This window comes from Sturnira hondurensis, unplaced genomic scaffold (assembly GCF_014824575.4).
Source record: "Sturnira hondurensis isolate 20B ecotype Veracruz unplaced genomic scaffold, ASM1482457v3 Scaffold0010812, whole genome shotgun sequence".
Classification (NCBI taxonomy): Eukaryota; Metazoa; Chordata; class Mammalia; order Chiroptera; family Phyllostomidae; genus Sturnira; species Sturnira hondurensis.
The window spans coordinates 1,334,288-1,351,410 of record NW_028083443.1 but is presented as its reverse complement, the minus strand read 5'-3'; positions in this window follow the sequence as shown (position 1 = coordinate 1,351,410).

Sequence of the window (17,123 nt, the reverse complement as noted above, 5' to 3'; positions counted from 1 at the left end):
GGAAGAAAACAACACCATCAAAACAATGGAGATAATAATCTAAAAACAAATCCGAATTAAAGATATTCAGAAACTAGGTAAAGAAGATTTTAAACAGATTTTATTTATTTATCTTTTTAGGCAGAGAGGAAGGGAGGGAGAAAGAGAAGAGAAGCACCAATGTGTGGTTGCCTTTCATGTGCTCCCCACCAGGGACCTGGCCTGCAACCCAAGTACGTGCCGTAGAATGGGAATGGAACCAGCGACCCTTTGGTTTGCAGGCCAGTGCTCAACCCACTGAGCCACACCATCCGGGGGGAACATTTTAATACTTCACTAAAAGACATGAAATAAACCCTGAATAAATGGAAAGCCATACTCTATTTTGGGGTAAAGAAACAGAATTCCTATTGATGATTTTCTCAAACTTAAAAAATAAACATGTTTATAGCTCAAATAAAATAACAAGAGAAAATTTTTAACTTGCCAGAAATAATCAGCATGTGAGAATATCTTGGAATATTTTGATATAGAGAAGTAATTGGCGTAAAGTCATTTTTACTGATTTAAAAAAGGATTGTGAAGCTCTGCTAAAATAATGTGGTACTATTGCATAATAGACCAAGGAAACTGAAAGCCAGAAATAGACTCATAAATATAATCAAGAAATTAGTAAAGGAGATGTTTAAAATTATTGAGGATCTGACACTTTATTCAGAATGTTCTACTGGCCTTGGGCTAGAACTTTTGAGAAAAGTAAAACTGAATCCCTACTAAAAGCTTTATTCAAAAATAAATACCATACAAATTAGCATTCAAATATTTTTAAAAATCGAAAAGCACTAGAAAAAATAATATTACTTTGTACAAATTTTGGAGTGGAAAAGGCTTTCTAACTCAAAAACTGAGAAGGAGAAATCATAAATTGAGCCATAAAAACTTTGGGTTTTGAATTGCAAAAAAATGTTACATCATAAGAAAAATAACAACTATGAAAAAGATCTGCAAAATATAAAATATATGCCAGACAAATGCCACAAAGTGTTTTCACAATAGAAAAATGAACAAAGACTTGAAAAATTCCACAGTAAAAAAAGATACAGACAGTGAATAGCCATATGGTAAGATGCTAAAATTCTCTTATAACTGTACATGCAAATTAACATAACAATGAGACATCCTGTTTTTTCCCTATCTTATTAGAAACACTAAATGTTTGATAATAGCCAGTGTTGGCTGGAATATACAAGTACTCTCAAGCTGTGTTGAAAGAGAATTTAAAAATATTAACATGTTTTGTGACCAAGAATCCCACTCACAGGAATTAATCTAAGAGATTTACTTAAATGCAAAGATGTTATTGAGGCCCAAATCCAGACAAAAACCTAAATGTTCATCAACAGGAAAAATACAAATCATATCCATCTATTGTGTGATTTTGCAGCTGTGATTAGAAATGGGCAGATTTAGCTACTGAAATAGAAAGCTGACCAAAGTATGGGTCAATACAAAGAAAAAAATTATAAAACACAAATATGTGTGTAAATAAAAGGATGATTTATGTATAATGTACACATCTATTTTCCTGGATATATAGACATAAAATGTTAACATGGGGAAACCCAAGGAGTGACAACCGTGTGGGGACAGAGATGGTGAGGGGACACTCACCTCACATGCTCTGTCTTATTTGAATAATTTTATAAACCTAATCACATGTTGTTTTTATATATTTCTGGTTTTTCCGAAAATGAAAACTTTCCTTACTTGTTATCTCTTCACTGAAACAGGTTTTTTTGTTTGTTTGGTTTTTTTTTTAGGAATAACTTGTTTGTTCTAGGACACCGTGTGTCTGCCTGGTAAATGATGGATCCAGAAATTGAAATACTCATATCTACTAGTATGACAAATCCCTTTGGGGGATAGTTTTTATATTTATAGTTTTCTCTGAGAGCAACACTGAAATCTGCGCACGCCTGTCACAGCTGCGATCACTGTGGCCCAAGCAGAGGCCCCTGTTGAGCCGGTGAAGATGGAATGAGTGCTTTCCACGGCAGTGGTGGCATGCTGGGTGTGAACAGTCCCATTTATAACATCTGGTTTTGAGTGTACCACGCTTTTTCTTAGTCCTTTGCTTTCTTCACGTCCCTCTGGGTTCGCAGAAAAATAGATTTCCCAGTATCATTATTTCCTCTGTTGCTTCCCGGTAAAATATAAGAGAGAGAAAATGTTGACTTTCTATGTGATCTAATTGTTGAACCCAGAAGCTTGGCTCCAAAAAGAGTAAGTACAGTACAACTAATTAGGCGAGTGACTCCAATTTCCATGTGCGATCCTGCACCCAGTTGTGATGTGTGTGTTTTCCCCCTCAGCACCAAACAACTCTCCGAGAGCAGCTGGTGGTGTCCTGCAATCCATCCCAGCTCTGACATGATCCACCTGCAGATAGCACCAGCTGTCAAAGACTGAAGGTTCGGTCCTCCAAGACTGCACCCCGCCCCACCTCACCGCCCCCCCCCACTTCCAAGGCCAATCACAAGTCTAAGTTGCCACCTGAGTTCTGACCAGCTGTAGGTCAGAAGGTCCCACAACCTCCTCTTTGGGTTCAACTAATTTGCTACAGCAGCTCTCAGAACTCACGGTAGCATTTTACGTGCTACATGACCCGTTTGTTATCAAAGATATGCTCTAATATCTGATACAGCCAGCTGGGAGAGATGCACAGGGTCCCCTGTGGCGAAAGGGCTTGGAGCTTTCATGCTCTCTGAGCATCCACTCTCCCCAAATCTCCATGTGTTTACCGACCCGAAAGCTCTCTGAACCCGTTCTTTTGGGTTTTTATAGAGGTTTCATTGCATAAGCCTTGGTTGATCAAATCATCTAGTCCCTCTCTCCTCCTCATAGGTCAGTGGGTGGGACTGAACGTTTCAACCTTCTAATCACACGATTGGCTCCACTGTCCTTAGTGACCTAGGGAGGGGGTTCGCAGCCCCCAGGGCTGCAGACTGGTATCAGTCCCGGCCTGTTAGGAAGCGGGCTGCATGGAAAGAGGTGAGCTTGAATGTAATGTGCTTGAATCATTCTGAAACCATTCCGCATCTAGCCCCGGTCTGGTCTGTGGAAAAATTGTCTTCCATGAACCTGGTCCCTGGTGCCAAGGAGGGTGGGGACCACTGACCTAGGGGCTTTCCAAAAACCATCTCACTAACATAACGAAAGGCACCTTGATCACGCTCACTGCTCAGGAATTTCTAAGGGTTTCAGAAGCTCTGCGCCGGGAAAAGGGTTGAAGACCAAATATTTTTTTGTATTATAAATCATAGCATTATACCAAGTTTGGTCAGAAGGTTGGGAGGTCTAACAAATACAAATAAGAAAAGGGAAACAAAAAACATGGAGAGGGTTGTTCCCTTGCTCCTTTTGTTCTCGGGGGCACCAACGCCAGGACTGCGGCCCACTCCACTTACGTCAGAGTGAATCTCCGTATCCAGCCTCTTCCCAGAGAAGAGCGCAGGTAGTGCTGACCATTTCCAGCCATGTTTTCTGTTCTGAGTTCCACATTATTAACTAGGTCATAATTGTTCCCAAGTAGTGGTAACTTAAAACAAATGGTACTTTCTAAAAGCTAAATTGAGTGATAACACCGGTGCACATGCATGTAGCTCTACAGAGCTACAGGTGTGATAGCTAAACAATTTGTTAGCCCTCCCAGTTTTCCTGGTTATTTAAATAAAAATAGAATGTAGAAGGCAAAAATGTCAACTTCTAATTATAATAGTCAGTGTTTCTAGTAAATTAGGAAAATAAAAATGTAGTCAAGAGTGAAAATTCAACTATTTAAAATTAAAAATATAGGCATAATTTTAATTTTTAAAATTAAAAATATAGGTGCGGCTCAGTGGACTGAGTACTGGACTGAGAAGTATAGGGTCGCTGGATCGATTCCCAGTCAGGGCACAGGCTTGGGTTGCTAGCCGGGTCCCCGGGCTGGGGAGGGCACATGAGAGGCAAGGACACATTGATGTTTCTCTCCCTCTCTTTCTCCACCACTTCCCCTCTGTCTAAAAATAAATAAAATCTTAAAAAATAAAAAATTATATTAAATATATAAAAAATATTAGTCCTCCATCTGCCCAAGTGTTAAACAAAATAATTCAGCCTAGTACATGGGCACTGTCAGAATTCAACTCTGCCAACTTAATAGAATTTACTTTTTTCTAGAAAGTGATACACTTTTTTTCTGTTTTTGAAATCATGGGTACTAAACCTTATAATTAAAAAGCCACCTTTTGCAACAGCATGGATGGAACTGGAAAGCATTATGCTGAGTGAAATAAGCCAGGTGTTGAAGGACAAATACCATATGATCTCACCTTTAACAGGAAGCTAAACAACAAAACAAACAAGCAAGCAAAATATAACCAAAGACACTGAAATAGAGAACAGGCTGACAGGGTCCAGAGGGGAGAGGGGAGGGAATTTCAGGGGAAATAGGGGAGGGATTTAGAGGAACCTATATAAAGGATACATGGACAACAACTGAGAAGGGTGGAAATGGGAGGGAGGGGGGAGCCCGGGGAGTGGGATGGGATGGGAGTAATAGACAGAAAACTGTACTTGAAAAATAATTAAATTTAAAAAATATGTAAAAAAAGGACATTTTCCACTTTATCAGTAATAAAGTCAAATTGATTCTAAAAAAAGAGCCACTAATTCATTTTCTCATAATTTCAGTGTAAAACCATTAACAGTCATAGTAGGTGCTCATTAGAAAAGGAAGGAATTTTAATACTAGGGTATGGAGAAGCTGCTGATTCTCTCACTTTTCAAAATGGAATTAGTTTTATGGAGGAGAAATTTTAATTCTACTATAAAAAATAAATTACACTATTCCAAAATAATTCAAAGACAGGTATGGGATGAAAAATTAAAATTGGTGTCGCTCCTTACTTCACTTCCCAGAGTTAAGAGCAATGCTATATTTTAAAATATCTTTCTTGCAGATTGGATTTCTTGTTAAGATTTTCCACTTATTTATTAGTTTCACAAGAATATGCAATTTCTTATTGAATCATTTTAATGAAAGTTGTTTTCAAACACTTGTCAGATAATTTGAGTACCTGATTCATCTCAGTGTTTTCTTGGCATAGTGGATTACTACTAACTCTGTCATCAACATTTTTAATAATCATGTTAGGAGAGTCTAGGGCCCATATAAATATTTTATTTTAGTAGGCAGTCACGGGCTTAGGTTTAACACAAAACTCCTGGCTTATGCTTGTGGGCTTACTCGTGTGGTTTCAATGACAATTCAATTTTTAAGTGTACACTTACTCCATTGGTATTTAATACAATCACCAGTATGGCAACCATCACCGTGGCCAGTATCAGAATACTTTCATCATCACAATAATGAGAAGCCCTGGGCCCCTTAGAAATCTGATTTTTATCTCTCCTTCCCCCAGCCCTCGACAGCCAGTAATTGACTTTTTGTGTCTATGGATGTGCCTGTCACGGACATTTCACATAAATCGATGTCTACAATACATGGTCTTTTGTGACTGGCTTCTTTCACTTTGCAAGTTTTTGAGGTTCTGCATGCATGAGCACTTTATTCCTTTTTATCGCCAGACAATCTTCCGTTGTATAAATATCCCACATCTTGTTTACCTACTGATGGCCATTTAGAGGGTGGACATTCATACTGTTTTCACATTTTGCCTCTTGCCAAAAGTGCTGCTGTGCACATTTATGTGCAGGTTTTTGTTTGAACACCCTTCTTCAATTATTTGGGGCATACCTGTGGGAGTGGAATTGCTGGGTAATTCTATATTTGCGGTGGTATTTCTACATTTAACTTTTTGGGGAATCACCAAACGGTATTTCACAGCAGCTGTACAATTTCGCTCACGCTTGTTATTTTCTTTTAGATAGTGTGACTCTTAGAGCCTTCATTTTTAGAGCTATGTTTGTCTGCTTGGTGTGCATGGCGCCCCTGGGCCTCCAGCTGGACCCTTCCTGTGTCGCCCGAGGAAGAGGAAGGCATCCCTGGGCTGTCTGGGGCCTCTGGGCAGTAAGAGTCTCCCCTTCCCCCAGGGCAGGAAGAGTGCCTCGGGGGGACTGTCATTGCAGCTGGATCCCTTTTGCCACTGCTGCCCACTCACCCAGCACCTTGGTGAGAGGGGTGTCTCAGGTCTGCAGGGATGAAGGGACTTCTTGGCCAGGCTGCTTAATGTGGCTCCCTGTCTTCGGTGTCACCTGGCCTCCCAGGTTCCCCAGGTGGTGGAAGAGAATCTCTTGCCCAAAGAGGAAGAAGATTCTTTTTCTGACCCACTGATTTCAGTGTGGGTCTTGATCTCTCCCCATTGCACGTGTTGCCTTGCTTGTCTGGTACTATTGATGGGACTCCTCTTGGACCCAGGGGAGGAGGGAGCCGATGTGGGCTGCCTTCCATGGCCTGGTGGGAGATCTGACGTGTGGGACCTGGGTAGTGTTCTCCTCTTGGGGGAGAGTTGAAAGACCACCACCATGAGTTCTGTTCAGTCTTGGGATCACTAACCAGTTGCCTTACTCTTTCCACCGTCTCTTGTGTTATTTCCAGAGTTTATACTTGTACTTGGAGAAATGAACCTACACCCTCTTATCCAGACTGAAAACCTGTAATTATCTCATGATGTGTACGTCTCCTCCGCTAAACTCTGATCACAAAGGGACCGTGTCTTACTTTGTGTTTTCAGTGCTTAATTCAGTTTCTGACATATGGCAGGCACTTATTAAATAAGTGTTAATGAATTAATATGCAGAATTAGCTCCCTTTCACTATGATGAATAGAAGATTTCTGTGCTATGTTACTCAGCAGTGACAACAAAGCCAGGTTAGGGTCCTCCCCAATAATAGAAAATGTGACTTTCTTCTCTGCGTTTGGTTAGCTGACTTCATATTTATGTTTTAGTATTATCTCTTATTGCATGCAAGTGAAATATCAATAATGCTTCACACCACCATGTCATAGCATCAGAGAACGTCTGAGTGGGCAAAGAGTCTTCTCAAAGGGTTTTAGAAAATGATTTATATGCATTTATTAATTCGAGGCTTCTGTTAAGAAAAGATGAAGAGAGAAATTCTACTCATGCAATAACAGACGAAGCTATGAAACAATAAACATTCAGCACAGTTGGTTTTATTTATTTACTTATTTGTTACCATTTAATGGAATTTAATGGTTTAATGGAATTCTGGGGGGCGCTAAATGTTGATTAAGATTTTTAATGGTAAAGACACTCCTTTGGAGTGCATCTTATTTAAAAATCTGAGCTGGATATAGTACTAAAAACCTGAGCTGGACATAGTATTAATTTGTGTTAATAAATTAATAAACTCCACAAATCTTCATTTTTTTAGATGGGAAAATTATGAATTAGAGAAATTTTATTATCTAAAGTCATACCTGTTGTAAAATATAGAGTAAAGATTCAATCTCATGACTGTCTGGCTCTCAACTTGCCCCCCTTTCATTGGTAGGTTGACTCTTCTATCATACATTCCTAAAGAAAAGCATACAAATGTGATGCACGACAAAATAAGATTTTAACGATACAATTCTTCTCATTTACCGCAAAGCATCAGACTAATAGCTGAGCTGGTATTATAGGATGTTTAACTGCAGTGACAGTAACCACTGCCTTTTAACAAAATAATGCATCGCTATTAGCTCATTGAGCTACAAGGGAGAACATTGTTTCCACAGACTATGATGTCTCATAACACAGTGACTCCTGGCCTGCCCTCTGCTGTGTTCTTTTCTTTCCCCCACACTGACAAAGGCTTTCAGCCAAATGAGGAAATAGTGGAGGGCACAGCTGAGCCAAATTTTGAAACAAACAGCCAAAGATAAGTGTGTCACATGAGAACAGCTCCTAATTGTTCTGTGATAATTCATTCAAAATACACAATGATGTTGCTAGAAAGAATGAACTAGTTTTTCTGCGGATTAAGAGAAAAATCGTTGGTAGAAGATGAAAGAGCATCTAGCATTTGCATAGACAGAGAAAAGAACCACAAGAATATGAAATTACTTTTGTGCCCGATAAGATATTTATCTCTGTGTCTCTCTCCTCCTGCTAAATGAGGTCTACAAGATAAGAGTCCTTTGAAAGCAGAAATGGTATTAGGTTGGAATTCTGTTCCAATCGCTCAGAAGGCATGCATAAATAAGCATTGCAGTGAGACCTGCGACTAATGAGGAGACTTCTTTTGTGAAAGAAAGTCATCTACGCTAGCTTTTATTCTGACAACTGCCCAGGGCTTCCTAACAAAACCCAAGGCTGAGTTCTATATATGCAAGAAAATAAGATGTATGAGTAGCCTCTCTTCACTGGGAGGAATTTGGAAGCTAGAATATCATGCTCAAATCATGCTTTTAGTGTCCCGACAGATTTCAAAGCAGATGGTTGTGATAATTTGCTTTTGAAGACAAGCCTAAAATCTTACCAATTCACTTAAAATTTTAAAACACTTTACCCTCCTGCTGGAGGCAGCCTAGTAATATAAAACTGATTGTGCATGAAGCTTATACTTGAGCTTCCCTGACTGGCCCCCTTCATGGTACGTGCCCCAGGTTAGGGAACCTTTACCCACTTCAGTGATGGTCACTCCGGTCATTCACTCTTTCCCTGAATCACACAATCAATTGGTAGTGTGTTTGATGGGCTTGGGAAGAACCTGAGGTCTGCGCATGAAAGTGTACAAGTGGGTTTTTAAGTGTTCTCAAAGTTAGTAAATGAAAATTCCTGGGGACTTTTGGGAATGAATTGATTTACGGGGACTTCTCCAGAAACATAGACCTCTCTGGAATAACAGCTAGGCCAGGGAGCAGAGGGTGGTGGACGGGTTGAGCTCTAAGCAGTGTGTCATGTAACTGATTCTGGAAGACTCACTGCCCCCCGCCCATTCATACACTGAAACATTTACCCTCAGTACCTCAGAACGTTGTTGATACTGAGACCGGGCCTCCAAAGCTACTCAGTTACAATGAGGCTCATATAGTCCTGTATCCCATATGACTGGTGTCCCTGTAAGAGGAGGAGATGGGGACACCGGTGAGACACCGAGAATGCATGCACACCGAGAAAAGGCCTTATCAGAGTGAACCAAGGAGGTGACCATCTGCAAGTCAGAGAGAGGGTTCAAGAGAATCAAACCTGAAGCCACCTTGACCTTGGACTCGCAGCCTCCAGAACTGTGAGAAAATACAGTTCAGTTATTTAAGCCACCCAGTTGGAGGTATTTTGTTACAACAGATTTAGCAAGTTGATACACTCACCCTTGGCACAAAGGCAAAATATGAAAACAACCCAAATGTCTACCTACAGGAAATTGGACTCTGTCTGACTCAGTGCAAGTGAACTGTAGTCCTTGGATCTTTGCTATTCCAAGGTCCCAAATCCAGGAGAGTTGATTCACCTCCTGGAACACAGAACACACCCTACTCCGATTCGGGTTAGCTCTGCGAGTTTGAGACAGTCAACCTCAGGTCAGCCGACAGGTGAAATGGTAGTCCCAGCGAATCGCCACTGCCTTAGAAAGTAAGTGCTTTGCTACTTGAAAAAGCAGAACTCGGGCCAATGTTCAATGAGCCCTTTCCCTGTCCTGAGTGCATTTTCTGCACCTGATCTTGGTTGAGGTCTCTTACATTTCCAGAAGCGGGAAGGAAGACGAGAAGCAGGATCGAGTGCGCAGAACAGTCGGATTTTAAAGCCTGGGCTGGAGTGGAGCTTACTGTAATCTCCTTTCTGTCTCTACTCCCCTTGATGAATGTGAGCCTCTAGGCAGACAAGCGAGACTCAAATGTCAGGTTCCATGGCCCTGTCTCCCAGGAACTTTGTGTGGTAGATAATAGCACAGACTGGCCATCCATCAGAATTTATAAGGTTTGGTACTGAGGACTTTTACAGTCCAATAAGGCAGAATTTGCTAGTAATAAACTAATTTATCCATGATATTCTTTTCTATTACCTTAATCTTAAATGGTTAATAAATGTTTGTACGCATACTATAAGTGAAGCACTTTATGGAGATAACTTCTGAGAACTAAGTTCAGTAAAAATAACAGGTCAGAAATTATTAATTGGGGTTGAACATGTTACAAATTAAAAACAAAAAACCGAAAAACTACTCAACTCTATTTAATTCACTTTGCCACCACAAGTTGTTTTGTGTTCCAATCACAGATAACGAAAATTGTCTCTGTTAGAAATTGACAACAGAGGCAAATATTTGCATAAACAAAATTGTTCTCAGAATTAAACTTGTAAAAGTAAACCAGAGGCTTATTTCCTTATTGCAACAATGCCTAAACTTCAAAGAAATAATCTGATTTTATAGGTAAAGGAAATTGACTCTGTCTTTATGGTATGCTATCTATATTCATTCAACCAAAACATTTTTAGCTCTGGTTATACATCAGGCACAATTCCCGGTGCTGGAGACATAAAAATTAAATGAAGTCTGAGCCATCGAGTTACTCATTAGTCGAATTGAGATGATAGAAAAGTAGCTCTCATCATCTATTTCAGTCTGATCAAGTTAGGCAAGATTCAGTGACTAATAATTGGGCTGAGATTAGCAAGCAATTCACAGCTGAGGTGCATTGCAGCTGAGTCTGAAAAATTATTGGGGATTTATCAAGTGGGTGGCAGAGTGGGGCTCATGGGTAAATCAGGGGAGACTATACAAGTGGAGGACATTCTAGGCAGAAACAGCTCTAAGGCCATTCATTACACAAAAAAAACCCAGTCTTGAAAATATACTTATATTAGGAGTCATAAAATAAGAATAAGTTGATCCATTTGGTGCTTGGGGGAATTGATCCTTAGCTTGTGTAGTCAAAAACCCTGCTTCTTTTTATTTGTCCGTGTCTGTGCCAGTTTTGCTTATTTGCTTCCAACTCTAAGTAATTTATTCTTAGTGTCTCTGTGTGTAGTATGAACTCTAGACATTTTTCGTTCTTAGCAGTCACAGCTATTAAGATTTCTAAAAAGTATGTAGGGCACTTTTGAAATTCTCCAAAACTATTGGAACTTTCAAGAGAGACAATAAAATAAATGGAATTTTCCAGCATCCTGGAGACACTCATATATTAAAAGTACCCCTATAGAGCCTAAGTTATACACTATAATTTCTGAGATCTCGCTACAGTTTAGTACAGTGCAAAACTCCCTCATGGCCCTTAGCCCATTTACTCTACCAGCATCAAAGGAAGACAGATTTAGCTACATTAGCATGTGGTTGCTATGTTTATAATGATAGAAACATTCCATGTTTATAATGGGGCCACGTGAAAAATAAGGTACAGACCACCTTGTCCTTCAAAACAGCTGTGGTAAAAGCCTTTGACTAGAAACAATCCTAGTTTGAGAACATTAGATTAGACGTGAACATAAATTGATGGTATTAATTCTTTTGAAGGAGTTGAACATTTAAGAAGGCTGTTTCTATCAGTGGAAGTGAAGACAGAGAACTGTCAAAGAATTGTGAGTTGCTTGCAATTCTGCCTGGTATTAAGAAATCGAATTGGGAACAGATGTTTTCCCACACAGGGAAAACGATCTTATTAGTAAATGTTTCTTTAAATGAAATGCACGATGACAAAAATGGTTCTCTATGTGGACTCCCAGTTAAAGGAAAAAAGTATTAGATAAGTTGAAAAATTTGCTATGCTCTTCAAATTTCAGAAGTAGAGACCAGCAATTTAGAGGTATTTGAGAGGGGAATGCTTAGGGAAAAAATGCAATACATTTACAATTCATTTTTGGTGAACATTTTGATGAACAAGAAATGGTTGATGAAAAGATTATACACTGCAAAGAGGGCTTAAATTTCATTCTTTTTAGTTCAGCCTCAAACCCTAGTGCATTTGCTTTGGGTCAGTTAGAAGCTCTGAAACAGACTTTTATTTAAAGAATCGAAACAATTGGAATAGTATGAGGTTTCAAAAGAGGGAAATATTGCTTATATTATGTATATACATGAAAATAAAATAAATTATTTTAACTATATTTATATCGATTATATGTATAGCTTTTGTTTTGAACTCCTGATATTTGAACAGGTTAGTTTTGTTTATTTCGCATTTGTATTCGCAACTTTTTGGGCATTTGATATCTGTGTTTGGTTGGGTATTTGGAGTTGTCTTTCGAAGAGGATGACTAGTTTTCTTGATTGTTAAAATATGAATTAAGAAACGTATCACATGGCCTCGTGCCACAGCTCTCTACACAATATTTCCAACACACCTGACTTTCAACAAAAGTATCTTGAACTTGGTTGGAGAGCTGACCCAGAGGGGTAAGGTAAGTTCAATAGTTACCACCAGGGGGCAGCAGAGGCTGCAGGATCTCAAGACCTGGACTTTGTTCTATCAGCTAAGGTGGGTACAGTCCAGCCCTCTTTCCCCTTTATTTATTTATTTATTTATTTACTTACTTACTTACTTACTTATTGCTGGATTGTAGTCTTTAGCTGGGGGTACATATCAGAAGGTCCAGGGAGATTTGAATCGTAATCTCTGCGGGAGTGGCTGGGGTCCACGTAGTTTCTGAAAGCTACTGGTTATTCGCAAACATACGAACAGGTAAGAAGAGAGAAAAGGAAAGATCTCCAAGATGAGTGCCTACTTCCCCAAGGGTTGACCTTAGTGAAAATAAAGACCAAAGATACAGGGGTTGCAGGAGCTTATCTGGTGATATTTGTGCTCCTTTGGCAGTCACATGACAGGAAGAAGGGTGGAAGAACATGAACTGTTTTCCCGAGGCCCCCTAAGGACTCACGTTTTCATTGCTGTGGAGCTGAAGTCCATTAGGCTCGCCTCCCCTGTCTAGCTGGCCCGCAGAGACCTCCGGTTATTTACTCTCTTTTACCCTGACTCTCCAACTGAAGTCGTTCCCAGACCTTTACCTTGAGTCAGTAAGGTCCCCATTCACTCAAGAAAATGCTTCCCTCTTTAGCTTCCTCTTTATGCAGCTTTCAGCATTTGCACAAAAATGATTAACTGCAGTTGCAGCACCTAGTATTGATTCTGTCTTGAATGTACAGGCTTTTTGAGGTAGAGTTTCTTGCAAATTACCATGCTTCCCAGTATGCTGGACTCAGTGGTAGGTAGCTTTGTCTATTAGTCTTCTAAAATCGTGTGTAAAATGGTATTTCCATTTGTATCTTAAGAATGCAATCTACGGTGCTTAAACAAGGATTAAATAAAGACTTGGGATAATACAGGGTAAATTAACAGACATTTTTATGGCCCTACATATGTCTTACAGGGTAGGATTTATTTTCTTAGCTCACACGCTTCATTTCATTTAAGATAGACCCCGAAGAACAAAGGAGATGAGGGTTGTGTTTTCCTCTTGCTGTCAATCAGTTCTTCTTTCAGCTCTGGGATATCGCGAACTCCCCTCCCAAATAGGGGAAAGGGGTTTAAATTTTATTCTGAGCGCTTTGAGAAGCCTTTGGAAGGTTTCAACCAGGAAGGAGCAGGTTCAATCTGTGTTTAAAAAAAGAGGGATCTGACTGTTCTGCGATGAACAGATGGTAAGAAAATGAGAGAAAAGGCGAGAAGATCAATTAGAAAATCAGGTGATCTCAAGGATTCTGTTGCTCGGACTACGAAAGTAGCGATGAAGATAGAGAAAGTAAACACACACAGAATATACTTCGGAGACCCGAGATAACCTCTGTCAATTCTTGTACGGTAAGGTGGGGGAGGGAGGCGGAAGAGGAATTTGGGAAGGCACGGGTGGAAGTCACAGCTTCTCTTTGCTTCTCTCACAGCCCTTGCATGGGTCCCCCAGTATCCAAATTGCTGCTCATGCTCCGAAATTACCCAGAAATTCGGTAGCGTGAGACCAAGTGGGTTTGTCTTTCTCTGTTCTGCATTGTAAGGAGATTCGTGTGTTCTCTGTTGCACAGACATGTGTGCTGAAGAAGTAACATATCGTGCAGAAGACCAAGCAAACACATGTGGCCGATCCTGCGCTGGGCAGAGACCAGAAAGGAGCACCGGGAGGGCGGCGCTCATTTGAGCTCGGGGCCGGGAGGCCACCTCCGCGAGGCTCGTCACTGCACGTCCAGGCCTGGGCCGTGGAACTCTGTTGGACTCGGGTCATGACAACCTACACATTCCTCAGCTTTCCTTTACTGTTTTGGTTTTTCAGCAAGGCTCTGATCTCTCTTTCTTTCCTGGCCATGTGTGTGAAAAATTTTTAACCAGAATGCTCAGTGGTGGCCCCACGAGAACACCGCCTGCGTGTGCATTTCTGTGCGTGGGTCCTGCCTCTCCTACCAGAGAGCCGGCAGGTCCCTAATCCTCCCTGAGAAGTGATGGCTACGTGCGGAGTTTGACTCAATGGTCCCCAGTGCCCTTCGGCTCTACTAATCTATGACCCTTGTCTTGGAGGGCCCTGCGTAGGGTCAATTTTGGAGATCATCCGTGGCCTGCCCGTCTTTGTTTTACATGAGAAGCTCAGCCACTGGGTGGTTTGTCAGCCGTCTAACACACATACTTGAACTTTCAAGGCAAATAGGCAGTTGTCTCAATTGCATTGGAAATACCTGTATTTCTTTTTGAGTTCATTGAGTCAACATTTGAGTGTTCCTTGGGACTGTAGTCATCTTCTTTTAGACATCCGTTTTTTTGTTGTTGTTCAATTCTGTATATTTCTTTATATACCACCCGCCTATTATTTCTTTGTTTTTCCCTCCTGAGAAATACGTAAAGTTAATCAGTTAATATACAAAGTTAAATTGTCAAATGCTCCTGAATTAGGAGTATCCACATTGTCCGTGTTGTCCAGCGGTTCCTGGATTACAACGACCCTTGGCTACTTCACACTCCTGGCTGCATTTACAAGGAGTTAGTGCACTGCATTGGGTTAACAGTACTGTTTTTCAGATTCCTAATTTTTCCCTTATGCAATATCAAGACAGATAAAAATGTTATATAGCAGTAGGTTAGCAAGAGAAATTTCTCTTAGATTGCCGTGGGCAAAGAAATTCAAAGTCAGACACAGTGGGCAGCAAGCCCCATTGGCTTCCTAAGCAAAGAGGCACGGCAGGCCCTGCATGGCTTCTTCTGTGAGCCCAGAAGGATGGGACGACTGTGCCCTCTCCTTCTTGTGAGGGTGCTTCATTGGTTACAAAACACAACAAGAGGCTTAGGGACTGTGGCAGCAAAGCAGGAGAGTCACCGGTGTGCATTCTGGTACGTAGAGAGGGGGAGAAGGAATGGGTGTTACCTCCCACCTTGGGAATTGAAAATCCAAACCAGGGACAGAGCCGCCGGTTTAATTCTTCTCCAGTTGGACAAACTTGAGAACTTGCAGAATCTGGGGACCCTCAGGTAGCCTACACCAAGGTCAAACAAGACTGCCACTTCCAGGGGGTGTCTGGCTCCTAACCTGGCTAAAATACGTGAACGTTGAAATTGCTCATCTGCTCCTGGCCCTTTCTCTTCTAGTTGCACCAAAAGTGACGCTTCTCACATTAATCTAACTCACCCCAGCTGGCAATTGGCAGCTGTCATCTTTTATTTTTGTTTTAGAGGCTGCTTCACCCCCAACCTCATTGATATATTTAACATGTAACATTATATGTTGGTGGCAGCTGTTGATGTGACGCCTGTATGCACCGCAGCTGATTACCACCGTAGAGTTAGTTAACACCTCCAACAAGTAACTACCACCCATCTTTTGTGGTGAGAATATTTAGAAGCTACTCTCTTAGCTTTGCTCCCAACCGCGTAGGAACCGGTGCAGAGATGACAGTGGACTCTGCAAAGGTTTTGCACATAAGCTGACTGCACACTGAGCACAGGCAACTAATAGCCTGTTCGTCTGGACATGGTTTCTGTGCAGACCAGGCCCATAGCTGACCAGGACCCCACGCAGTCCCAAATTATTGTCAGATTTTTGTTTCATTTGCCTAACCTGTGGGAGGCATGCATCTTGAAGTAGAGCTTAGCCAGGAAGTTATTTTCTGCTTTCTGCTTACAGAAATGGAAAATAATCAGACTTCTGCCCCGGCCTCTGCCTGACCACCCTGCTCCATTCTCCTCTGCTAGGGCCGTCCGGGCAGCCGCAAAGGGCCTATTTGGTCATGAATGCACAGGAAGAGAGCAGCACCGATCACGAAAGCAGCATAGGACCAGAGAAATTTCAGTAAACTTGAGAATGCTCTGTAACTAGAGTGTGAGCTCCAGTACAGAGAAAGGGCGATCCCGTCGTGAGACGCTGCCAGCGCAGTGTGGCGTCTGCTCTGGCTTGGAGCGTGCAGGAGAGGCGCTGGGCAACGTTGAGGACGGTGTCAGAGGGTTACTGCCAGCAGAATTTACCAGCCTCTCTTGGAAGATGTTCAAGTTACCCTGAAAACCGCACTCTGAAGGAAAATGGATGGATTCAGCCACCAACCGAAATGAGATTCTCATGCCCAGGACACTCCGGCCACGCAGATTTGTCTCTGGCTGAATGAAGAATGTTGGTGTCTTCGTGACCGCCACAGTTAGCACACACATTCCAAAGCCAGGTTTCGGCCCACTCTCTACTTGCATTTTCCTTAGGAGTATTTCATGCACCAGAGCAATAATTTTGAGGTCTGGATAAAAGTACGCTATAAATATGTGATTCAATTTTGCTTTTAAATTCGGAGACTCAACTCTAGTTACAGTTGGGAGTGCTTTCAGATGGGGAGCCACGAGGGTTTGGTCAGGAAATACTTTTTAAAAAGTGGCAGAGCTAACGTTTGTATTTTTAGAACAGGAGGGATAAAGGAGACCACTTGGGACAGGCAATACATTGTGAGTAAATAGAGGAACTTATCCTGTTTCAACTGCGCTTTGATTCATAACTCACATCTGCCTTCCAAACGCAAGGATCGGACTCAAAGGCAGAGGAGCGAGAACATTCGCGGAGGCACCGAAGCAGTTGTCACACCGAGAGCGCGTTCCCTCTGAGCCTTGGAAAGGGGGGTGGGGGGAGAGATTCCAGTGGAAATCTCAAACATTTTAGACCTAAAGACATTAAATCCACTAATCAAGTGGTTTATTAAGTAATTTCTAAAAAAAAATGTTTCACTGGGATATCTCTGGAGGACA